The sequence below is a fragment of the Schistocerca americana genome, chromosome 2 (genome assembly GCF_021461395.2).
Source record: "Schistocerca americana isolate TAMUIC-IGC-003095 chromosome 2, iqSchAmer2.1, whole genome shotgun sequence".
Taxonomy (NCBI): domain Eukaryota; kingdom Metazoa; phylum Arthropoda; class Insecta; order Orthoptera; family Acrididae; genus Schistocerca; species Schistocerca americana.
Genome location: NC_060120.1, coordinates 307,731,303 through 307,756,893, shown reverse-complemented (window position 1 = coordinate 307,756,893; position 25,591 = coordinate 307,731,303). Strand labels below are relative to the sequence as shown.

Here is a 25,591-nt window from a genome sequence, read left to right as displayed (position 1 = left end):
GAGCTGTGGACAAATTCTGTTTTAAAACGTACGAGCAACAATAGTACAGCTCGCCCGTCAGTATATTACCTCGAATTTTTCCTTAAGTTTTTGTTTTTTTTGCTAGTCAATTATAATTCAGTGCGGCCTAAGTGGCAAGTAAGATCGTCAACACAGCAGAGGCTGTTTGTTCCTATGAAAGCTGAGCTGTTGACTATCCACCCCCAGTACAATGGGGTGACAAAAGCACGGCGTACGTCCTAATACCAGGTCGGACCTCCTTTTGTCCGATGTACGAGAGAACTCGATGTGTCATGGGTTATCAAGTCGCTGGAAGCTCCCTCCAGAAATATTGAGCCATGCTGCCTCGCCGGCCGTCGGTGGCCGTGCGGTTCTAGGCGCTTCAGTCTGGAACCGCGCGGCCGCTACGGTCGCAGGTTCGAATCCTGCCGCGGGCATGGATGTGTGTGCTGTCCTTAGGTTGGTTAGGTTTAAGTAGTTCTAAGTTCTAGGGGACTGATGACCTGAGATGTTAAGTCCCATAGTGCTCAGAGCCAATTGAACCATGCTGCCTCCACAGCCGTCCATAATTGCGATTGTGCTGCCGGTGCACGACGTTGTTAGCGAACCGACCTTTCGATTACATCCCATAAATGTTCGATGGAATTACTGTCGGGCGAACTTTCCAGAATGTTCTTCAAACCAATCGTGAACAATTGTGGCACGGTGACGTATCGCATCGTTGTTTATGAACATGTTGTCTATGAATGGCTGTAAATGGTCTCCAAGTAGACGAACACAACCATTTCCAGTCAATGATCGGTTCAGTTGGTGCAGAGCACCCGGTCCATTCCATGTAAACACAACCCACACCACTATGGAACTACCAACAGCTTGCACAGTGCCTTTTTGACGACGTGGGTGCATGGCTTCGTGAGCTTTGCGCCACAATCGAAGACTACCAACAGGCCTTACCAATTGAATTTCGGTCTCAGTTGACCAGGCCACGGTGTCCCAGTCGTGTAGGGTCCAATGGTCACGAGCGCAGGAGACGCGCTGCATAGCCCGTTAACACCAAATTTCGTCGCACTGTCATAACGGACAGATTCGTTGTATGAAATTAGAATTATATATCAATACCTTCAGCTGCTGATGGGCGTTGATATATATCAACGGGGACAGGTGAAAATATGTACCCCGACCGAGACTCGAAACCGGGATCTCCTGCTTACATGGCGGACGCTCTATCCATCTGAGCCACCGAGGGCACAGAGAATAGTGCGACTGCAGGAACTATCTCGCTCACGCCTCCCTTGAGACCCACATTCTCACCTTATGTGTCCACACACTACATTCGTATTGTGCCCACAAAACACACTCATTACTCGTGGAAGAGATTCTTACCAAGTCCCGTAAGAGTTTGGGTAATATGTATGCATCCGCACAGTAGAAGGAGGTCATTGCCGGTATTGCCAGACTATATACTTATATGGAAATGGTGTCTGTTCTTTCGGACATGGCAATACCAGCCATGACCTCCTTCTTCTGTGCGGATGAGCACATATTACCCGAACTCTTACGGGACTTGGTAAGAATCTCTTCCACGAGTAATGAGTGTGTTGGGTAGGGACACTACGAATGTAGAGTGTGGACTTATAAGGTGAGACTGTGGGTCTCGCGGGAGGCGTGCGCGAGATAGTCCCTGCAGTCGCACTACCCTCTGTACCCTCGGTGGGGCAACTGGATAGAGCGTCTGCCATGTAAGCAGGAGATCCAGGGTTCGAGTCCCGGTCGGGGCACACATTTTCACCTGTCCCCGTTGATACATATCAACGACCGTGAGCAGCTGAAGGTATTAATATATAATTCTAATTTCATTCTAGACAGTTTCAGGTCAGACAAATGTCCGAAAGAACAGACACCATATCCATATAAGTATACAGATTCGTCGTACGTCCCACATTGATTTTTGCTGTTATTTCACGCAGTGTTGCTTATCTGTTAACAATGACAACTATATGCAAACGCCGCTGGTCTCGCTCAACAGGGATTCTGGGAGAGGAGTCACATACTGACTGCTGGCTGCAGCTGAAGATCGACGACTCCGATCTGCAAGCGCTGTTTGGACGACGTCCAGGTAGCTTCTCCGTGTTTCCTTCATAACTCCTTTGTGTACATAGGTTCTAAATGGCAAATTTACTTTCCTAATGCATGTACCGGTGCGGTTGTGTATATTTTATTTAATTCCGAGCTAAAATATTAATTCCAAATATTAAAGAGAAGATTATGAATCCTAAGTGATTACTTAGTGATGAGTGAAGGATTACAGGTGGGGAAAAGGGCTTTTTCATTAATAACCAGCGACCATGGCAGCGCTTCGCAATAGCCACATGTATAGGGGAATTGGATATACGTCCTAAGCTGGGGCATCCTTGGGAATTGCGTCAGGACGCAAATTTCTGCTACTAGTTGCGACTTCGCCTGATTTGAAGGTATGGAACTGGAAATTATAATAAATCATACAGAATATGGATGTAAAAGACTCCGCTGGTTTGGTTTTTATTGTTTTAAGGTATTTAATTTTTTTGTAAACATTACAATTACAAAACTTCAGAATGTACAACATTTTCTTTTTGTTGGATACAGTGTGGTAAGATTATGGACTGGTTTTCTGAACTACCAGTCCGTCAAACGAGATCATACAACCGAGTATGTGAAAAATGTGTCGAATTATTTAAATGTTTTGCTATCGTAGTTAAGTACGACTGTGAGAAGAAAACAATACAGTACATTTACACAATTATATGTGTACATGGTGTCTCCTCTATGAGTTGTCGGGAACATTTTCCGTGGTGTTTGAGCAGATATTTTCAGTTTCGGTTTTGCACTATGTAGCTGGAGTCAGCCCAGACAAAAATAGTGGTCATCATGTCCTTCATGCGACAACCAGTGTCGGCGGAAAGCGTCAGATTGTTTCCCGTTAGAAACAAAATGATTTTTGAAGGCGGAATTTTACGTGCCCATTCGATAGAGCGGTCTCAGATTAGTCTAGTGCAATATTTGTTTTATCGCTGTATATTAACAGGGACAGTAAAACACGAAGGAAGCCTGCTCTGCCTGCTACCGCCAAGCATCCAGCGCTACTGAGTCACTGCTGTCCTTCATGTTTTACTGTCCCTGTTAATATACAGCGATAAAACAAATATTGCACTAGACTACTCTGAGACCGCTCTATCGAATGGGCTCGTAAAATTCCGCTTTCAAAAATCATTTTGTTTCTAACGGGAAACAATCTGACGCTTTCCGCCGACACTGGGTGTCGCATGAAGGACGTGATGACCACTATTTTTGTCTGGGCTGACTCCAGCTACACAAGGCAAAAAGGAAATTGCAAACATCTGCTGAAACACTACAGAAAACGTTCCTGAGGACTCTTAGGAGAGACATCCTGTACATATTGTTGTGTATGCAACTTTAGATCAAAAAAATTTATGGTCTATGTCCCCGTAGTAAAGAATACAGTTATAGCTTTTGCGTAACCATGGCTGAAAAGATTTAATGAAAGAGGACATAAAATTAACCATAGTAAAAACATTCTCATCGTAAATCAGTCCCAATGTATTTTAATTTCTGAGTTTGAGTCATCTTTATTATTAATGTAAACGATACCTTCACTCGCTTACACTCAATGCGTAATTCGGTTGGTATCATTGTCTATGTGAAATGAGAGAGACCTCCCCACTAGGTTTTAGCCGAAAATCTGTACATGCATACATATTCTAAGGGCCAATGCCTTGTCGACGCAAACGCTCTCTTCTGTCATTGACTGTTCGTTTCAGTTCCACGTGATTGTCACATCCTATACTTTTCTCTATGTCTTCCAAATATTTCATCCTAGGTCGTCCTCTTCCTTTCTTTGGTAGCACTTTCCCTACGAGAATATTAATGATGAATGTGCAGTGTCTGAAGACATCTACAATAAATTTTATTTTTCTCTTTTTCCATTTCCTTACCAATCGCCTCTCCTTTTCCACTTCCCTCGGGACTTCAAAGTTGGTTTTTCTTTCCGTCCATCTCGTTCTTGTCATTTTCCGCCATATCCACATTCCAGACGTTTCCAGTCGATTCCGTTCCAATTTATCCATGGTCCAACTTTCATTACCATAGATAAGTTACTCCAAACAAATGATTTGGCAAAGGACTGTCTAACACCTATGTTCATATATTTGCTGGTTACAGTGTTTTTCTTAGTCATAAATGCCTGCTTTGCCAATGCTGTGCTTATCTTCATTTCCGTTAAGTATCTACTGTCCTCTCTGATTACACTGCCGAGATGATAAAACTGTTTCATCTGCTTTATTCTGACTCATCAATTTTTGTATCGGTTTTAATTCCTCCCACACTTTTCTGTTCTACCATTAATTCTGTTTTCCGATTGTTCACTTTTAATTTCCATAGGTTACTAGTGGCAACATTATGTTCATTTCTTTTTGGATTCTGCAACTATCACAATATCATCAACAAATCTAAATACAGTGTATCTCTTCACCATTCGCTTTTTTTCCCTTTGTCTTGTCCTTCATGATCTGAATAGCTTTCTCAATGAACACATTAAATATAGGGATAGGGCCATCCTTTTCTAATTATGACCTCTTCCTCTACGTTACTGATGTTTATTTTTGTGCCTTGCTTCTAATCCAGTTAATTAATTATTCTCCTGTCCTTCCAGTAAAGTCCTATGTTTTCATTGTTCTAGAGAGTAGCACCGAGTTCACATTGTTGTTTAAAAGGTATATAGGATATGACCATCCGAATGTTTATAAGAGTATCGTGTAAAAATGTGAAGTAAATCGGCTAAGAACTTTTCGAAATTTTTGGTAATGCTTCTCCTTTATATATTTCTACAGTTCTTTTTTTTTTTTAGAAATCTGAAATCTGTTGCATGCATACTGCAAAAAACTTTCGAGCCGCCAACCAGCTTCGCGTATCCGAGAAAGTTACGTAAATGCGTCAAAGCGCGGAGCAATGACGTAATGACGTAAGAAAAAAAGAGTCATGGCACCCACAATCAGCCTTTGTTTCCTCAGAAGTCAAGACAAAAACGACACTGTAATACAGATAGTCTTTGAACCGTATTCGTTCTGGCTGATCGCTTTGTAATTCCGCGAGGGCTATTGCGGTTACCATTTATACTTCCTAATGACTGCTAGCAAGTCAGTTCTACGAGCCGCATTACCTGTAATGTTATTGAAGACTGTATCGTATTTTAAACCAGATTAACTGTTGTAGAAGTGTTTGCTTATCTTCAGTGGCTTTGCACAGTGTACAGTTTTTAAATCATTGTGTTAAGCAAAGACAAATATGTATTCTCTGGATTAAAATTTTATGTTTAATGTTAAGATACCAGGGCCCGTAGCGGTGTATCATTTTCGATAGTATCAGATGCTAAGCCCCAGTTACGACTTTTACACTGGTAACATAATTTACCCAAATGCCTTTCTCCTTAACGCGGCGGGCGGTTCACCAGAGTTAAATTAGAAGACATAACTTAAATTTTTACGGAAATTTCTCACTCGGAATTGAAGCCAAAAGGTTCACCAGAGTTAAATTAGAAGACATAACTTAAATTTTTACGGAAATTTCTCACTCGGAATTGAAGCCAATCTTAAATAACATTTAAATAAATTCAGTGATTGTTATAAAAAAGGAAGCCACCCCACGCATCATTTCTCGGTCCCACCAAGGGCCTTCACAATCTGTACTCTTTCAGCGAATAATCTTCCTTTTGCTCCACATTCCTGACCTAATATCGATAAGAACAGTATCAGTACAATCAGAAGAATAATATTTGCTTTTTTCTATAGTCACACTTTTGCTTTGCATTTTATTTATTGTGGTCCGTGCAAAAGTACATATTATAATGTAACGTCGCTTAAATATGCTCACAGCTTCATTATCCCGATCAGCCTCAAGCTGCATCCGAACTTCGAATCAGCTTCTTCCTTCCTTTCTGGATAATAGATGGTTTCACACCCAGGTCAGAACGCTCAACATCCACTATCACAGTACTGTCATGTTTCATTTAGTCTCATCAGACTATTAGGTGCGCAACTTCGATGTTTTCAGCTCTAAAGGCCTGAAGAATTTCACCCTGGGTACGTTTACTATTTTCAGATTAAATGCTCCAGTTTTGACGCTGCCCTGCATCCGTCTCCTCTGGTGACGACTGAATGCTGAGGTCCCGCGCGGCCTTCTGGGAATTGCCTGACTCATCGGGAAGCTGTGTCGCGTCAACATCTGGACACTTGTGCTCTAGTGGCCGACATGTCTCACGTGGCAAATAGCGCAGTCAGACAGCTTTAAAATAAGGTGCGGCTCGAGGTTCGCAGATCGGCCGGACATAGAATCTGCTCCTAACATTCAGCATTGCTTTCAACTTGGGAACAGACTCAACAGTCGTGAGTCTTAAAATTTTCCTGGTGTAATAAGTATTCCATGAAGTTTTGGCATAGCAAACGGATGACATCGACATGTTTCCATGATATTTCGACAGTCAGATGCGTAATGCTGATACGACGTACACGCCCTCTGTGAGAATATGGGCGGGCAGAGTTAAAATTCATAAGCCAGATTAGGCGTAAAAGTTTTCTTACTGAAGATACTACAGAAATCACCGCGTTCCATATCTTATCCAGTTGAAAATCGCCACCAAGAGTAATATCATCCGCCAAACGTATTTCCAATATTCCTTAATAATTTAATCCCAGAAGGATCTCGTTGGGACCAAGAGTTTCGTGACAAAATAATCCAAAGAACGTAACGAATCTAATAAAGAATAGTTTTAATTTGATGACTTATGGTTATCATGTTCAACGCACTCTCCACACGATGTGTGTGTGGGCTGCCCAATGTAGACTTGACCATACTGGCAAGGCACTGTGTAGACTCCAGTCTTTCGGAAGAGGGTGCCTGCCTACAGTTCCAGTAAGCGGATGGGTCACTGGGATATTCCGTTTACAGTAAGTCCACACATAGGGACCTGTGTTTGCAGGCGTCTAGCTGTCACCATCCTTCACAAACTATGGGGGTCCTTCGCCTTTGGAGCACCAGCCGTAATTTGCATCTAATAGCGACTAAAGGAGCTGGAATACCTAATCTCTGTGTTCAAAGATTATGTTCTCTACATGATATCAGCACAGGTTTAAGAAGAAAAGGAGATGTTCAAGTCCAGGGCGTTCCAGTTCCTCCGATACGTCGCCAATGTTTCGTAGAGATTAAGCAGCATCCTAAGGAGACGTTATATTCAAATTGTCTCTCTGCCACCTACAAAGCAAGCTTTGTGCTCTTCTGCGTTCTGTAAAAGACGACCTGGGACTGCGGAAGGGTGTAGTCCGCAGAATACCATGCCACTGTAGCAAAGCCTACAATGCTCAAACCACACCCTCAGTACGTGAAAGGTGCGTTGTACATGATCGCATCACTCACCTTCCGCTGCGCAGTAAGTCAGCCCTGGCCGAGCATTGTATCTCCACGGGACGTTCTATCGACTGCCACGCCACGGAAATCTTGGCCTCGACGGTTTCCTTCTGAGATTTAGCTTTGTATTAAGGAATCAGTGGAAATACTTTTAGTGGAAGATTTTATTAATCGTGATGGTGTCTTGCAGCTGGATAAGGCGTGGGACCCCATGGTTCCATTCTGAAGATAGGAAACATTTTATGCCTAATGACAAGACTAGCGTAAGTTAATTTTATGAATTTGACATCTGAATTTTGGCTTCGGCGGCATTCCGATAGAGGGCGTGCATCTGGTCTCACCGTTACGCATGCGCCTGCGCCCCACAGATGAGCAATATGCGAAGAGGGCGCAAACTCGACAGAGGTCGCTCATGTAGCAGCAACCTATGCGCATGCGTCCCCGCGTCAATTTTTGGTAGAAAGTTAGCGACGTGCACCAGCAGTCTCGAATGTAAATCACTCACCTGAAGACGGCTGAATGGTTGTCAGCTGAAATATGGTGGAAGATGTTGGCGTCATCCGAATGCAACTCCGATACTTTGTGGGATAGTTTCAACAGTTAAAAAAAAAAAAAAAAAAAATCCGCAGCCCTTTGAGAAAGTGGAGTATCGTACATATCACAATCGACGCGATAGTGGAAAAGTGAAAATCAGTTTTCAATACCTTGCGCGATGTTTTGAACATGACCCACCCACCGGGTGGATGGAGTCTGCAGAATACCAAGCCACTGCGGCAAAGCTGCTTCCTTGAGCTTTCACTCCCCCCAGTCCTACCCCCCCCCCCCCCCCCTCAGTCACCACTTACGTTCTCATATGACATGTGTCGAGATTTGTCCCTACTTCCTCGGATGAAGAAACCAATCCGTGACACGCATTTCTAAAATTTTCGAGACGGGAAGTTCCCTGAGTTCCCTGATCAGCCAAAATGCAGACCTCTACCCCAAAGTAGCCGCCAATGAATACTATCATTACCATCATCATCATGTTTCATGGGCGCAGTTGGCTTTTATTACATGATAATTAAGGTTGTTATGTGAAGTCCATCTGACTTCGTACACCGTTGGAAGAGCGCGCATCATGTACCCTATCATAAGATTCTACGTACCGAACCAAATTTGTCTGTGTAAAATGGTTTGGGGCGTCGTAGTCAGACCTTAAATTGCGACGTGTAATAAGGTTCTTCAAAACAGCTTGAAAATTGCTTGCATGTCGAAATCAATGGTAAAATAAACTGGATGTCACCTATCTTGCAGCCGTCTGCCGAAAACGTCATTTCATAAACTTAAATGGGAAACGTTGGAAGAAAAACATTGTTCTCGCCAAACACTATTGGTTAATATTTGTTACATGAGAACAGTTTCGCCAGGCGACTGTCTGTGATATAATATTCAATTTATTATACTATCTATTTGTGCCTGCAGCCATTTGCAAATGGTTTTGAAGAACCTCAGTGTATCTCGCGTAGTGAAGTGGGACGACCGTTATCCAAATATTTCACACTGTCAACACTCAGTGGGGCACACAGGAACATCTAACGTGCCCTCGTTCGCAATGTTCTGCATCCTACAGAGTATAAAGCTGAAAGCGAAGACAAGACGGAAGGAAGCTACACACAAAAACTCATATCAGGAACGTTTGAAGGGAGAACACTGCTCTCTGGTGGATTGCCGTCGAAATCTGTCTTAAGGAAATAAGAATGATACTAGAATTTTATAATCTTCTGGGAAGAAATCTACCGTCCTTGCAGATACTGGGCATTCTTAGCATCTTCACAGAATGGCCCTTACATTTACAAGAACTCAAAACAGAGAATATGTGTCGGGAGCTCATCTCTTGCTTTCTCGGACTGTCCAGTACTGTACATACATATATACGAGAAAGTACAGAACGACAATGAACAGTATGAAGATGTTTGCGCAGTATTTTTGAAGAATATGGGCGAACCGTCTAGGAATTTCCACCATTCAACAAATCCCCCTCTGTACCACAAGTCGCTAAAAGGCGCTTAGCTCAATGGAAGCCGTTTGGATGTCTTGTCGTCAAAGAAATTTTCACCGCAAGTACCTAGCCAGCAAAAGGAGAAGAGAGGATAGTGCGAAGTTCCAGATCACCAGATTTTATGTTTAAGGCCTGGATTAAATCCCAAACTTCTCCGCAGTGGGTCACAGAGTGAGACCACGTGACATAATCCTTCCTCATTCGTCCTTGGGACAGGAATGATAAACTCTGCAATCCTCTTGGCAATATTCTGAAGAAGCAGACTATGTGCGAGCATCTGGTCGCCCACCTCCCCCCTCCCCTCACCCCCCCCTCCCCTCCCAGCCCCCCGCCTGCCACCACCCCTTTCAACGTCATCAAACGCCACCCGATACACCTAAGATGCAAATCTTGCACTTGGCGAGAGTAGTGGTTCATTAAGCACGAGAAAAGAAATCCTATTTAATTAGGCGGCTGAACCAAACTCCTAATGGTGGTCCAGTAAACAGTTCTCACCTTTCTCTACTGTTGTACTAAGACTCAACGGTTCAGTAGACTAAGGAGAGTCCACTGACTCAGGGGAACAGCCTTCACAGAGACCACGGGGCGTGACTTGGCTGCTCTTACTGGTTTCAGCACGCTGGTTTAACGTACTCCCACTCTCATCTAACAAGATAGCCACAGCAGCTGTCTACTTTCTCTACCCCGGCTCTACGGGATTTAACTCTCCACAAATTTTACACATTTTTCTGGAAGATTTTCCGAGACGTGAACCACTCAGTTCTATGGCAGATGTAACTATGAGCTTGTTTCTTGCTACGCCGTAATCGGCCTCGCTATCAGATTAATGAAACGCTGTTAGCATTATTAAACAGCATTAACCTTACAGCAGATCGCCACGTAATCCAATCAATAAACTACGGTCTCGCAAACTCAACGAACCAGACTCAGTATTTTCGGTGACAGCTGAGGGACACGCAGAGGTAAATACCTTGGTGTGGTCGAGTCAGCAGCATGTTGCTGTTCTTCGTACTTGGTCTGCTGATAGACTAAATTTACAATGCCTATGACACGAACATGCTGTTGTGGGTTTCTGTTTCCGGAACTGTATCTGCCTGCGTAGACGCTACCAATATTCCTTACCATAACAAGAGTTGCACATGAAAGATGAACGTTAAAATGGAGTAGTGAAATGGTTTCGCATTGCAAAGCATGAAAGCGGAGCAAACAGGTTAGAACCGCATTTATGTTGCCTTTGTTTACCACAATAAATTTTTATGATAGATGACGGTCCAGAAACTCCAGAACAGCGATAGTGTATACAAATAGTAAAAAGTAGTGTAACATCCAGGTGTGTGTGTGACCTTTAAGCTGACGTCACTCCGACTACTTGCGTGCCAGTTTCGCTGCTTATTTACTGAATCACATTCTCATTTAGTTTCTCCAAGATAAGTGTACGCCAACCGAGGCTATATGACCCAACCCATAAACCTGAAAGGTCACGAGGCATCGAACCTGGGACCTCCGAGTCTGTAACGAGAGACGCTAAGCGAATACAAAAATGTGACTGCACTAGTTCAAGTCGACCTATGTGACGAGGGTCAACGGTTGTGTTCCTCTGATCTTTTAATTTTGCGCGTTCACGTATTCTTTACGGTCAGGACCGAGCGAGCTGAATTAGTTGTTAAAACAAAGAACTCTCTTTCGTGAGATCTATCCTGCTTCAAATTTTCCATGGTTTCCCTACAGAACTGAAGACATATTCCAGTGTATGCACGGCGCTTCTTTGAAATGTAATTCATCCAAGAAAGAAGTATCTCACAAAACATTCCTTGCACCGATTTCCAGTACTGCTCGTCAGTCTGTTCACCTTTACCAAGCTCGATTAATAAACTGCTATTTATGAAAATTGCAACAGCAAGAACGAGACATGTGACCACAATGAAATTTATTCCACACATTAGGGAGATGAAGTACACAAATGATTAGAATTGCAGAATTGTACATGCACGTTGACCGTGCATATTCAATATAGTATGAAGCCGCCACGTACTGTAATCAGAGTCTCTAGACTTCGTGACATGGAATCAAAGAGGACCTGGATATGCTGATGGAGAACACATTACCACGAAGTTTGTAAGAGCGTCCACAAATCACCGTGAAATGACCAGCACAATCAAGTTGCTGACACACCATATTCCTGGTGTGTTATATGAGTGGCATTTAGGGTGAACATGGTTGCCAGGGAAGCTATGGTACCTGCCGTTCTCCGAAGTAGGCTAGCACATTCCTCGTTACATGTGGCCAGACATCGTGCTGGTTACATATGGCACTTGGAGGGTCATTGCCTCGGGCTCTAAAACCTCCCTGATATACAGGGCTATTACAAATGATTGAAGCGATTTCATAAATTCACTGTAGCTCCATTCATTGACATATGGTCACGAACACTACAGATACGTAGAAAAACTAATAAAAATTTTGTTCGGCTGAAGCCGCACTTCAGGTTTCTGCCGCCAGAGCGCTCGAGAGCGCAGTGAGACAAAATGGCGACAGGAGCCGAGAAAGCGTATGTCGTGCTTGAAATGCACTCACATCAGTCAGTCATAACAGTGCAACGACACTTCAGGACGAAGTTCAACAAAGACCCCATTCGGCGATGGGATGCGCAGTTTAAGGCTTCTGGATGCCTCTGTAATGGGAAATCAACGGGTCGGCCTGCAGTGAGCGAAGAAAAGGTTGAACGCGTGCGGGCAAGTTTCACGTGTAGCCCGCAGAAGTCGACGAATAAAGCAAGCATGGAGCTAAACGTACCGCAGCCGACGGTTTGGAAAATCTTACGGAAAAGGCTAAAGCAGAAGCCTTACCGTTTACAGTTGCTACAAGCCCTGACACCCGATGACAAAGTCAAACGCTTTGAATTTTCGGCGCGGTTGCAACAGCTCATGGAAGAGGATGCGTTCAGTGCGAAACTTGTTTTCAGTGATGAAGCAACATTTTTTCTTAATGGTGAAGCGAACAGACACAATGTGCGAATCTGGGCGGTAGAGAATCCTCACGCATTCGTGCAGCAAATTCGCAATTCACCAAAAGTTAACGTGTTTTGTGCAATCTCACAGTTTAAAGTTTATGGCCCCTTTTTCTTCTGCGAAAAAAAAATGTTACAGGACACGTGTATCTGGACATGCTGGAAAATTGGCTCATGCCACAACTGGAGACCGACAGCGCCGACTTCATCTTTCAACAGGATGGTGCTCCACTGCTCTTCCATCATGATGTTCGGCATTTCTTAAACAGGAGATTGGAAAACCGATGGATCGGTCGTGGTGGAGATCATGATCAGCAATTCATGTCACGGCGTCCACGCTCTCCCGACTTAACCCCATGCGATTTCTTTCTGTGCGGTTATGTGAAAGATTCAGTGTTTAAAACCTCCTCTACCAAGAAACGTGCCAGAACTGCGAGCTCGCATCAACGATGCTTTCGAACTCACTGACGGGGACATGCTGCGCCGAGTGTGGGAGGAACTTGATTATCGGCTTGATGTCTGCCGAATCACTAAAGGGGCACATATCGAACATTTGTGAATGCCTAAAAAAACTTTTTGAGTTTTTGTATGTGTGTGCAAAGCATTGTGAAAATATCTCAAATAATAAAGTTATTGTAGAGCTGTGAAATCGCTTCAATCATTTGTAATAACCCTGTAGAAGTTGCTGTTAAGATAGCCCTCAATTTGTAGGAGGCAAGAGAACATATTATAGCTCATGCTGCTCCAAACCATAACGCTGCGTTTATACGATACGCCACTCAACAATGCAGTCTTCCCGATTGCGCCCACAATGGTAGCGTCAAACATGTACTTGGCCATCACTGTAGGACAAGCTGAAGTGGGAATCGTCCAGAAACAACACATTTTGCCACTCAGCAAGTCAGTGACGGCGTTATGTGCACAGTGCAGTCCGTGGCATTGATGGTCACTGGTCAATGGAAACGGACGCAATGGCATGCGTCCAAACCTCAGCAGATGGTGCCGACACAGACATGCTCACACCCGAGGCAGCGCTGCATTGTCGAGCCAACATAGTAGACGAACGACCACACGGACAAAATAACGGAATAACGGCCATCCCGCTTTACGCTCTCATTGCGTGGCCCAGTACCCGCTAGCCGGCGTGCACGACACACCTCTATCCGCTGCTTACACACGTACGAGTCACAATGTCACGGCATGACAAACCTCTACCCGAGAGACCAGTTACTGTCCCGTTGGAACTGACATGCTCGTATTGCGCTCTTTACATCGACGAGGCACACCGAAACTTGCTTGCACGTTTCCACACCGTTTGACAGTTCTGCACTGACGCAGCGTGGCATTACACTGCCTGTCCAGTCACACATACGAGGGCACTTTCGGGCCTGCGTGCGTATCACTTCTCTGCACACCTAATCACTTATCGTGGTTCCATGTTCTATACGTCCTCCGATTTTGGAGTCATATAGACCATCGCTTCCGGATTTTGCAATTTTTACAAACATTAATGTATACACCCCAACAAAACTTTGGAATACGATAGAGTTTATCACAACTTATGGCACCACCACTGAGGTTTGTACAACCCTCGTTAACAAAATAAACGTAATTCCTTCTGAAAACAAAAACAATTTTGGTTAGTTACAAAAATCGTTACAAAGCAAAGGAAACTCTCCCCTAAGTGCACAACTTGAAAACAGAAGCAGTGAAAATCTTTATCTCATGATGATGATTATCAGTCTTTAGTAGTGAATATGTCCTCCCCGTACGCGGATGAGTTCTGTGCGAGGCATGCTCTGAATGAGACCATCAAGTTAATCTTGGGGTATGCAGCTTCAATGAGGTCCTGAAGACTGTCAGATGGATTCGGACGCTGTGCAATGGTCACATTAAACAGGTTCTATGCGTGCTGAGTTGCACTCATGTCTGGGGACTGTGCTAGCCAATGCATTCAGTTAATGTTGCATCTTTGGGGATACCGAGACATTCCTAGAGTATGGTGCGGTCTTGCATTGTCATCGACTAGGATGAAATTGTCACCGACTTCACGTCTGTAGGGCCTTACAATCGTTTTAAGATCTCTTGTATGTATCAGAAACCAGCCAAATTGCCATAGACGGGAATTAGAGGGTCCGCTGTCCGTTCGTTATTGCCGCCCAGAACATTACACTTCAACCTGCTGACGGATGGACTTCCTTAACGTATCGGCATTCCTCGTGTCGTCTAGTGCTTCTCCAAAATATAACACGTCTAGTGTCCGGTCGGAAACCAATCCTGGTCTCGTCAGCAAACATGACATTACTCCACTCTGCTATGTCCAATGTTGATGTGCAGGAGCCCAGTTCGTTCGATAGCGTCGATTCCGTTGGTTCAGTGCAAAATTTCTCGTTGCATACTTCTACGCACTATTTGGCCTGAGATATGAGTCCCTGTTGCCCGGGAGAAGTCGTTTATAGTATTTCTGACAGCTGATGTTGGGCGCCTGCGAGCCGACAGTTGGAGGAAACGACCCAGGATTGGTGTTGTCATACGAGGATGACCACTGCGAGGTCTATCGTTCGCGTTCCCATCTCTCTCTACTTTCTACACACCTTATACGCCACTTTGAGTGACATGTAACCCATCGGCAACATCTTGCTGTGTACGATCTGCTGAAAGTAAAGCCGCTATCACGACTCTAGCAAAATGTTGTATGCTTTTACGTGGCATGTTACTGCAGTGCTGAACACAAACAGAATGGAGCTGTTGTTGATGCTGGACTGCTCGCGGTGTACCGCTGCGGCAGTTGTGTATTTACACGACTGGGAAACGGCCACAACGCATGCCATTAGTAAACACCATCCAGTATATGGACTAAGTGGAAATACATGAAGTACCTGGGTCTACACCTCTAGTGACGTGGACAGCATAGTATTCAAAACTTCTCTTGAGCAGTGTAGGAGACACAGAGAGTTATCAAACGATGCATCAGATGTCCCTGTATTTGTCGCACAGAAGGCTCATGTAATTCCAGTCTCAAGCACTGTGAGAGAGGCATTGTTATCGTGGGAATTTCACGGTTGAAATTCCTGACAGAAAACGTTCCAAGAAGCGTTGGGCAACATGTTTATTTCTGCGATGTAGATGTCGTGAAATGGTCATAAAGGGAAAAATCAGACGAATTCGTGTTCATTCGGAGTCTTACAGAATTTCTTCCGATGTGACGTTCTCAAATGATAGTGGTACACAAAGTAACTCCCACCACACACATCATAAAATGTCTCGTGAAGTATAAATGTTATTTCTCTGTAAAGCAAAATATTTGGACTTGTTGGTCTAGAGTTTTCATTAACCGAAACATCCTATTCCTAACGATTCCTCTCATGTGGTAACTGAAATTACTTATGAAAACGTCCAGATCTACCTTCTGGTAGCCAATGTAAAGTATATGGGACACAATACTTCGGTTGACTATATATCAACTCTTCACGCTGTTACATTCATGAATGATGTCTATGAGCAATGGCTGAATATATATCCCTATCCAAACATATTGGATTCCGTAGAAATATTGGAACGCGTGAGGCAATACTGACCTTACGACTTATCTTAGAAGAAAGATTACGGAAAGGCAAACCTACGTTTCTAGCATTTGTAGACTTAGAGAAAGCTTTTGACAATGTTGACTGGAATACTCTCTTTCAAATTCTGAAGGTGGCAAGGGTAAAATACAGGGAGCGAAAGGCCATTTACAATTTTTACAGAAACCAGATGGCATTTATAAGAGTCGAGGGACATGAAAGGGAACCAGTGGTTGGGAAGGGAGTGAGACAGGGTTGTAGCCTCTCCCCGATGCTATTCAATCTGTATATTGAGCAAACAGTAAAGGAAACAAAAGAAAAGTTCGGAGTAGGTATTAAAATCCATGGAGAAGAAATTAAAACCTTGAGGTTCGCCGATGACATTGTAATTCTGCCAGAGACAGCAAAGGACCTGGAAGAGCAGTTGAACGGAATGGACAGTGTCTTGAAAGGAGGATATAAGATGAACATCTACAGAAGCAAAACGAGGATAATGGAATGTAGTCGAATTAAGTCGGGTGATGCTGAGGGAATTAGATTAGGAAATGAGACGCTTAAAGTAGTAAACGAATTTTTTGCTGTTTGGGGAGCAAAATAACTGATGATGGTCGAAGTAGAGAGGATATAAAATGCAGACTGGCAATGGCAAGGAAAGCGTTACTGAAGAAGAGAAATTTGTTAACATCGAGTATAGATTTGTCAGGAAGTCGCTTCTGAAAGTATTTGTATTGAGTGTAGTCATGTATGGAAGTGCAACACGGACGATAAATAGTTTGGACAAGAAGAGAATAGAAGCTTTCGAAATGTGTTGCTACAGAAGAATGCTGAAGATTAGTTGGGTAGATCACATAACTAATGAGGAGGTATTGAATAGAATTGGGGAGAAGAGAAGTTTGTGGCACAACTTGACTAGAAGAAGGGATCGGTTGGTAGGACATATTCTGAGGCATCAAGGAATCACCAGTTTAGTATTGGAGGGTGGCGTGGAGGGTAAAAATCGTAGAGGGAGACCAAGAGATGAATACACTAAGCAGATTCAGAAGGATGGAGGTTGCAGTAGGTACTGGGAGATGAAGAAGCTTGCACACGATAGAGTAGCATTGAGAGCTGCAGCAAACCAGTCTCAGGATGAAGACCACAACAACAACATCCGAACAGCAATTAGTCTGAGCCAATCATCACGATTCCTATTGGAGATGCACGATCGTAGGTTTCTGTCTGAAAACTAGTCGTTACAAATGAGGTAAAAGGCACTTTCTGAGAACACGTCATTCATCCACGAAAGAGGCGCCTTATAAACTCAACGAACGAACAGTCAGTCACTCTTGTCACTAAGGCTTTACGCATGGCACAAAGATCTAGTCACGTGCTCAACTGCGAGTGCAGTGCCTCTACGTGAGTACAACGAAGTAGCGATCAGTGAAACATTTATGTTTCATGCCGACATTGTGCGTAAATATGGGTAAATGTAAAGACGTGACAGTGGCAAAAAGGGACAACTGTGATTGGCCGCGTTCATGTGCATACAGTGTGTGAAGTTGCAACGTGTCTACAAGCGGTGGTGTAACCCATGTGGCCACGGAATACGACGTCAAAATTGAGATCGGAAAAACATCCTCCCTCCGGGACTCTTTTGACGGCTTGTAAATCAAAATCTCTTCCAAACCCGACAGGAATTGTTGCAGGCAGTTAATAATGTCCATCCCTACCTGTCAGAGAGAGAATATTGTGACGGGAAATGCATGCAATTAATATCGGGCGTTGGTCACCTCACGTGAGGCCGTTTCTCACACAGGAAAATAAAGCTCCGCGTCTTTAGTGGGCTGGAAACCATCGAACGTGGACAGTAGTTGACTTGCGGAACGAATGTGATCTGATGAATCACGTTTTCTCCTACATTCAAATGACGCACGACGTCGAGTACACTGAAGGCCAAATGAAGCACTTCATCCTGAATGTGCACAGAGTCAGACTCGAACCGGAAGTGGATCTGTATAGTTTTGAAGGAGTTCTTCTTATCATGAATTAGGGCCGCTCATTGAGGTGACAACTAACATGAACCACCACGTTTCTTTAAACATTCTGAATGAGCAGGTGTTGCCTTTCAGCCAACAGCTGCATGACGAGTATGCTACTGACACACCCACTTTTCAGAACAACAGCAGAGTTCATCGGGTTGGAAGGAGATGTGATGGGTTTTCTGAACACTCCCCCACGCTATTACATCTCGGCTGGCCTGGAAAATCATCTGATTTGAACCCTGTAGAAAATCTATGGGACATGTTGGAGTAGCAGGTAAGACACCGACGCCATCATCTCAGCAATTTGATGGAATTGCGCGATCAGATCCTCCGTGAATGGCTTAATCTGAGTACTGCAGCATCTTGAGGACTCACTTCCTAACCAAATCCAGGCGGTTATCAAGTCCAAGGATTACCCAGTATTAAATGATGTTTGTAATGATTTCTCTTGGGGAGACTACTTTTTTGTCTGAACGTTTGGACCAAGCCTTCAGTACTGCTTCTCAAACTTGAAGCCTTAATGGGCGGGATTAATAGGGGAGATTGAGAAGAGTTTAAGAAGAACGGCGCATTTTGTCACGGGCTCGCTCAGTAAGTGCCAGAGGTTTAGAGAGCTATTCATCAAACTCCAGAGAGAGATGTTAAAGGATTAGCTCTGCGCACCGTTTACGGTTAAAATTATAACTGCGTACGTTCTTAGAAGTCAGGCAACATGTCACTTCCTCAAACATACATCTCGCGAAATGACGACGGCAAAATCACAGCAATTAGAGCTTATCCGGAGTGTGATAGACAGTTGTTCTTCTGACGTGCCATTCGCAACTGGAACAGGAAGGGGCACAAATGAATGTGATGGCAGAAGTATCCTTAAGATAAGGTGGCTGGCGGAGTATCCGTGTACAGTACATGAACAAGCACAAGTTGGAGCCGGAATTGAACTGAATGTACTGTGTTGTTCATCACGTCGTTAATACATAATTATCAAAAGGCCGCCAGAAACATGTTAGAGGTACGAGTACTTAGGCGACGCTACGTCCAGGTCAGGGTGCTGGCATGAGTATCCAGCCAGTCACACATTGACGCATTCATTTCTTCATGCGTAATGTGGCTGATATTGGTCTTGATTTGTGTGACGTTCATGGACTAAAAGTAACGAGTGGCGAAAAAGTAAGGCTCTGATGTGGAGCATTTAGCGGATGACGTACGAATGAGGACGTCGAGTACTGGCAGGGAAAGTGCACGAAACACTTTTCAGACATCGATGAGCGCATGAATGGAAGTGCTGGATACTCGCCGGCTTACTTTTCTACTTACTATGAATTTTCAACAGGTGGTTTGGGTCCCACAGCACCGAACTGTTAGCTAGAAGCTGAATTATCGGGACTGTGGGCAATGTGCATATCAAAAACACGCAAAAGAAAAACAATGACATTTGGGCACTTATTTTTAGACGCCAACGGAGATATGAAGAGGATATTTTCTTCTACTTCGTGTCTGGTAGTAAACAAATGCGTTTTTTTTTTACCATGCAATGATGTTATTCTGATTCAGCAATGGTGAAAAACTCCAAAATGCGGCGTGGTGAACTATATGGTACAATAGACATCAATAACAGCTCAGGCGTATTATTATTCACTTTGAAAACACTCGTGCCGTTCAGGAAGGATGAGGTAGAAAGCCGAGATCTGCAATTATCTTCAACTAAGACGATGCACTCCGCAGACTGCCAACACGACAGTACAAATATTTGCAGACATTCACTTAGAGCGCTATTACAGCTCAGAAAATGGCTAGCTGTACAAGTTTTTGAAGATGTAGACGTGTCATGACTTCCAATCATGGACCACCGGAAATCGCAGGCGACGGAATTCTAGACAGCCGTTTTAGAAGTGCTCATATCCGTATTGGATTTTACGTAAAGTAACAGTTACAAATTCACTGGTGAATAAGGCACACTGAAGACAGTTAGCTACTTCTACTGCATGAGCCGACTTCATGTCTTCCAGAGGATACAGTTACCGTTGAAAATATATGATTTAATATTTATTAAAGTCAAGGTTTAGAAGCGATACACGTGATTACCGGTTTCAGCCATCAGCGGACGTCTTCAGATATTTTAATTTCGTTTCAGTGTAACACGTCAGTTTCGTCGTTGTGCATGTCGGCTCCAACATTAAAATACGAACGAATTTTAGTGTTGAGACAGCCCTACGCGACGGAGAAATTTTGTGTATTCCACTGAAAACAAGATAAAAATATGTGAAGACGGTCGGAAGTCTTAATAAGGTGAGCTGCCATCAGAGACTGATCGCTGTTAAGGCCGCAGTGTACAAGAAACTGTCGTCTGAGTGACTGTATAAGGAAAGGGGGCGGCTTGGATAGAATTTTCATTTGGTGTGATGAATGCCAGCTTGCTCTGAATGTGGAAAACTTTAAATACCTAGGAATAACGTTGCAAAGCGGGACAAAATCAACGAGGTCCGTTGTAGGGAAGGCGAATGGTCAACTTCGGTGTACTGAGGGAATTCTAGAAAAGTGTAGCCCATGTATAAAGGAGACCGTGTAAGTAAGCTAGTACAACCTATTCTTGAGCTTCTGGAGTACCGCTCGAGTATTTGACATTCTCTCCAGGTCGGATTAAAGGAAGACATCGAAGCAACTTAGACAAGTGGTGCTAGATTTGTTACCGGTAGGTTCGATCAACAGGCGAGTACTACGGAGATGCTTCGTGAGCTCAAATGGGAATGCCTGGAGGGAAGAAGACGTTCTTTTCGCGAAACAGTATTGAGAAAGACAGCATTTGTGACAGACAGCAGAACTATCCTACTGCTTACTTTATTCATCTCTTGGTATCCGTTTACGATTTTATCCTCCGGCTCTCCTCTCTCTCTCTAACACACACACACACACACACACACACACACACACACACACACACACTTCCCTCTAATTGGTGACTCCCGACTCCTTGATGCCTCAGAATGCGTTCTATCGACCGATCCCTTCTTCTATTCAAGTTGCGCCACAAATTTCTTTTGTCCCCAATTCTGTTCAGCATCTCCTCATTAGTTACGCAATCCATCCTTCTAATATTTAGCATTCTTCTATAGCATCACATTTCAAAGGCTGTATCTCCTCATTAGTTATGCAATCTACCCTTCTACTATTTAGCATTCTTCTATACTTCTATAGCACCACATTTCAAAAGCTTCTATTCTCTTGGTGTCTAAACTTTTCAACGCCCACGTTTCACATCCATATACATACCATACAAATACCTTCAGAAAACACTTCCTAACACTTAAATCTATAAGTGATGTTAACAAAATTCTCTTCTTCAGAAACGCTTTCCTTACCATTACCAGTCTACATTTTATATTCTCTCTACTTCGGCCGTAATCAGTTATTTTGCTGCCGAAATAGCAAAATTCATCTACTACTTTCAGTGTCTCGTTTTCTAATCTAATTCCCACAGCATCACCTTATTTAACTCGACTACATTCCGTTATCCATCTTTAGCTCTTGTTGATGTTGATCTGATAGCATTCTTTCAAGATGCTGCTCATTCCGTTCAACTTTTCTTCCAAATCCTTTGATGCCTCTGGTAGAATTACAATGACATCGGCAAACCTCAAAGTTTTTATTTCTTCTCCCTGAATCTTTGATTCTTACTCACAATTTTTGTTTGGTTTCCTTTACTGTAGTCCACTACGTGGGCACTCGCTTCCAAAAAAGAAACCAGGGCAGGGTAAGTTCCAAACTGTGAGCTCCTGTGAAACATATGGAGGGGCGGTCCATATGTTGATGGCTGCGACACGCGGCGGGTGATGTGTCTTTAAAAGGAGCGGCTCAGGGGAGGGCGAGGTTGAGCAGCGGGTGTCGGTGTCAGAGGCAGAGGTCCACACAGCCGGGGGTCGGTGCCGGCGGGGCGCGAGCTATCCGATCGATAACTGGCGGACAGCTGCACAACCAGCCAACACCTCGCCATTCACCGCTGCCACTGCCGCACCTGTTCTCTCCACTGCCTCGGATCACAGTACAGGTCAATCTGTCACTGTGTTGCTGAAAGCGCAGTTCTCACAGATTCCGTTCACATCTGCTTGACTGCACGTGACTATTATTAACACACACAAGGGCAATCAGGGGCTGACGCAGGCACGCACGCACGCCCCCCCCCCCCCCCCCCCCACACACACACACAGTGGCATTTCTCTCTCTCTCTTTCTCTCTCTCCTTCCCGTTACACCTTTGAAGAATTTCCAGTGTGGTATTTCCCCCGCCCTCGAAAACTTGTTTGCGATCTGAAATAATGTGTACCGTAGCCTCAGGTATAGGTTCATGGGGGTGTGAGGGATGGGTTGGAAGTCGACGAAGCCAACCAACGAATATGCGAAAGATGTCGTGGTAACAGACTGACCCGTCTGTAGCGCGACGTCTACGTTCTCCCCATTGTCAACTTGCTTTTCATTATAATTAAATAAACTGCAAGGTAAATACAGAAAAGCTGTAATACGTGTCAGATAAATCTCCGAGAAGTGTTTTGGAGCATGCGTACGTAAATTATAAAAAATTTATGGGAAACGGGAGGGGGAGGTGGTGGAGGATCGTAATTCTTACCCTTTAAATGTTGTGTCCTGGTATGAAGACGTTTCTTGTATCCTTTTTTAAAATTAAAAAAATAACAATATACTCCTAATGAATATTTAATCTAAATATGGCATAAAATATGTAAAATATCATATTGGAGCAAAAAATCGTTATCTCTTTAACTCTGAGCATAACAAAACGTAAAATTTTCCAAAGAATTTTCCCGCGGCGGCAAGTTGCTATCAGAACGTAATCGATTACTTCGTGTGCGTGTGTGTGTTTTACTTTGTTTATTTCTTCATGTATGATGCAGAAGATTTCTGGCCGCTCTACTTATTTAAGTGTTGTGGAATTTTTGTTTTTTAAATTAATTAGCTTTTTTTAAATTAATTATCCCTTTGTTGAAAGGTAACCCTGTAGGTTTGAACTGACTGTATCGGTGTACCCAGAAGCCAATAAAAGGACGTATAAAAATAAATCGTTACATATTGAAGTCCCGATATTCGCGCCGCGTCTACTGTCAGTTTTACTCCTAATGATGCAGAGGGTAGTAATAATCGAAACAATGACGATCGTCTAATTCGCGGCCGTTCCCATATTGTGCTGTAACGCCAATTTACACTCGTAAAGGAACACAAGAATACTGCTCGCAAATGTCACATACAAGGCAAGCAACACAATATCGTCCACCGCCAAATGATGGCCATAACGCAGACCACCCAATTTTAAGCTAAGAAACAATAAAGAAGCACTAACGTATGATATAAAATATCTTTCAGTGCGACTAGTTAACACTGCACGCCAACAGAACTGCGCCAGAATGAAACTCGCTTCGCAATCGGGTCGTCGTCACACTGGTTGAACACGAAGCGGCGTTTCAGTGGCCACACGTCTGCTTGCTGGTTCCGCTTTTTCCTTTGTAAACGCAAGTCAATTGTGTTCGTGTCCAATGATGTTCGCCTACGAGATCTCTCTGTGCTATTAACATAGCCACAATTCTTCGGATAAGTGATCTAGGACTGAGACGAAAATTCGTTGTTAATGTTCAGAATTATGGAAAGCCACATTAAATCTGTGCTGCCATGGCACTCATCATGTCGACAATAGCATCGCGCAGCGGCTGATAGCTACTCTACGCTACACCGCAGCTGCGAACCTCTCTCGCAGATGCGTCGCCAGCGCTTCTCCAACGGACACACCAAACATGTACTTACAGTTTGCAGCTCTCACGGTTCTGAATCGGAGCACACTAGAGCGGGATGCAGCGTCTGCCGTGCAGAAAAAGGGTGTACTTGGCTAGAATCGCGTGACGTCACTGCGGTGGACCCGGGGTGGCGCGTCTCGCGTTTGCGGGTGCGCACATTTTTCGCCGAAACGTAACCTTCCTTCCTCGGTGTCTGTCAACTGTCTGAGGCAGCGCGCTGCTCGAGAGCCCGAGCGGCTGCAGTGACGTCACCTCGATGCGCGCGCATCCGCGGCGCTGACCGAGCTGGCTGGTCGATATACGGCTCGCGACCTGCGTCAATACGGAGCGCGACTGTGGCGCCGCGCTGCGGCGGGATACTACTAGTACGGCGCGCGATGCCCTCCAAGTCAAAATACTCGCAATCTCTAGGGTACCGAAGCTGATTCATCACCCTGAAAATATTACAAGCTACAGAGGAACAGCTTTCTAAATCCATCGATCTCTATGCGCTAACATGACACTTTTTACAGGCAATTAAACATTGATGCGACGACCTGGAAATATTTCACTACACTATGATGAATGTTTCAGGGCGTAAGAGATTTGGATTTGAAAAGCTTTCTCCCGCAAATAATAGAACAAAACAGTGAAACAATTTTTAGGGGGAAAACAGCAGAGATGCTCAGATAATCTGAAATGTAATAGTGATATCTGTTAAATTATGCTGTCGCTATTAGAGATATAGGCACATTTTTAGTTATTCACAGCCCAACTTCTCAACTGTATATACGTTTAATAACTTCAGACAACATTGAACGAAATGGGTATAAAGCTGCCTGTACCTCGGGCGTGCGTGTTACATTAATCATATGAAATTATATGTTCCAGAGACAGATTAATTCTCAACTTTATCTGTGATAACGAATACAGGCCGAAGCAATAAATTAAAATTTGTACCAAGGCTAAGATTCGATCCCAAGTTTCCTGCTCACCAGGTATGTCTCTGGAACATATAATTTCATACGATTAATATACCAGAGATTTCTGTCAAACTCTGTACAAGGTGCATTGCAACCATAGTGTGCAAAATCATTCACGACATTATCCAGAATGAAGTCTTATTTGGTCCACGACTCTCTGAAATAGCGGTATTTGAATACATTTAACTGCATTCACATCATTATATTTTTTCGACTCGGTAAGATATCAAACATAAAACGATAAAAAAGACTTGGGCCTTCATTGATACTGTTTAACGTAAACCATAAACGCGTAAACCGAGGCGTAAGTGAATTTCTGACGAAACTACTTCTTGCCTGAGACATAGCTCGTTCTTAGATACAGCTCTTGGATTTAATTGTGTGTGTGTGTGTGTGTGTGTGTGTGTGTGTGTGTGTGCTTGCGCGTGCGTGCATGAGTGTGTGTTGTGCCAGGAGGACAATTTTAATTTGCCTTTACTCTTGCTCGACAACCGGTTACAAATGCGTATCGAAACAATGGTTAGCCGGCCGATGTGGCCGAGCGGTTCTAGGCGCTCCCGACTGGAACCGCGCGACCGCTACGGTCGCAGGTTCGAATCCTGCCTCGGGCATGGACGTGTGTGATGTCCTTTGGTTAGTTAGGTTTAAGTAGTTCTAAGTTCTAGGGGACTGATGACCTCAGACGTTAAGTCCCATAGTGCTCAGAGCCATTTTTTTTTATTTTTTTTATTTTTTTTATTTTTTTGATACAATG

The 25,591-nt window shown here is 43.8% G+C and overlaps 1 protein-coding gene across 1 annotated transcript in view; it reads right to left on the bottom strand.

Moving 5' to 3' along the window:
* Window positions 1-24,065, bottom strand: part of LOC124596563 (kinesin-like protein unc-104) — a 334,536-nt gene extending 310,471 nt beyond the window's left edge. Inside the window, exon 1 of the mRNA XM_047135747.1 lies at window positions 23,886-24,065. The gene's annotated coding sequence lies outside the window, so the exon portion shown is untranslated. The remainder of the gene's footprint in view (window positions 1-23,885) is intronic.
* Window positions 24,066-25,591: the final 1,526 nt, after the last annotated feature.